Consider the following 1,413-nt stretch of genomic DNA (forward strand, 5'->3'; position numbering starts at 1 on the left):
TTCCTCAAACATTCCGTGCCTCACCCTGTATTTCCCAGCCACCCACATGTAGTGAGGCCATATGACCAGTCCTATCCAATGAGCTATGACCAACATTGCAGAGCTGGTGTGTTACCCTCCATCTCTCTCATCTTTCGCCCCAGTGACCAAGAAGCTTCATAAAGAGGTGATGGCGTCATATCAAAGCAGCCAGAATCTCTGAGTTATGGCCCGGAGGACAGCTGCCCTGAGTGTTGCTGAACCCAAACCTGCTGTGTGAAGCCACTGGGATTTAGACAGTATTTGTCACCACAGCATAGCTTATCTCCTACTGTGGGTCTTAGCTATGGCATGTGGGATCTAGCTCCCTGACCAGGGATCGAACCCAGGGCCCCTGCATTGGGAGCACAGAGTCTTAGCCACTGGACCATCAGGGAAGTCCTCCCTAACCCCAATTTACTAACAGAGTTCTCTTCTGAAGCAAGACTTCCACAGCCAGATGGGTGAATGTAGTAAACATTAGAGCCTGCACAAAGGGTGACTCATCCAAGGAGGTGGACGCTCCCACCCCAAGATCAACTGCAGGCCCTTGTGCAGAAGGCCCACCCCTCCCAACTCCTGAGACTCTACCTGAAATCTGTCAAGCACAAAGAGGGTAGGCCAGGTTTAGATGTCAACCAGAAGGAATCCATGGCCAGGAGGAGGGCAGAGGTTGGCAATGCTTTGCCAATGCTCTGAGGATCAAACATGCAATGCTAATTCACCACTATGACTCAGGAAACCCATGATGACTCAGAAAACCCATTACTCCATGCTGCAACTCATGTGTGGCCCCCTCAGTCATGACACCCCCACCTCATTGACCTTCCAACAATTTCTGGAATATCTGAGTCTCATTACTTCCTCAGGGCTTGTACACAGGCTATTGCCTCTGTTCAAATGCTCTTCACATGGTTGGCTCCCTTTCATTTTTCAGGTCTGAACTTTCATGGCATGTCTTTCGATGGGTCTTCTCAACCTCTCTTTTGGAAGCAACTCCCCTCATGCTGTCCCTCTCAGCATCCTTCCTGATTTCTCCTCCTCCTCCCCCACACCTTCCTCTTCCTCTTCTTCTTCATCAGCATAACATTGATTGGATGTTTCCTATGCGTTGGGTGGGACTCTAATCTGTCTACATGGATTATCCCATTGAATCTAGCAACAATCCTAGGTAGCAACTGGGAATCTTAATTTCACCAATAGACATGACTCATTTGAAAAGACACTGATGCTGGGAAAGACTGAAGGCAGGAGGAGAAGGGGATGACAGAGGATGAGATGGTTGGATGGCATCACCAACTCGATGGACATGAGTTTGAATAAGCTCTGGGAGTTGATGATGGGCAGGAAGGCCTGGCATGCTGCGGTTCATGGGGTCGCAAAGAGTCAGACATG

General features: G+C 49.5%; 1 non-coding gene across 1 annotated transcript; it reads right to left on the reverse strand.

Annotated features, from left to right (window-relative positions):
* Nucleotides 1-343: 343 nt before the first annotated feature.
* On the reverse strand, nt 344-416 carry TRNAG-CCC (transfer RNA glycine (anticodon CCC)). Its single transcript has one exon. It is a non-coding gene; the product is annotated as a tRNA-Gly (tRNA).
* Between the last annotated feature and the right edge of the window lie 997 nt (nt 417-1,413).

The sequence above is a fragment of the Bos taurus genome, chromosome 26 (assembly GCF_002263795.3).
Source record: "Bos taurus isolate L1 Dominette 01449 registration number 42190680 breed Hereford chromosome 26, ARS-UCD2.0, whole genome shotgun sequence".
NCBI classification, from domain to species: domain Eukaryota; kingdom Metazoa; phylum Chordata; class Mammalia; order Artiodactyla; family Bovidae; genus Bos; species Bos taurus.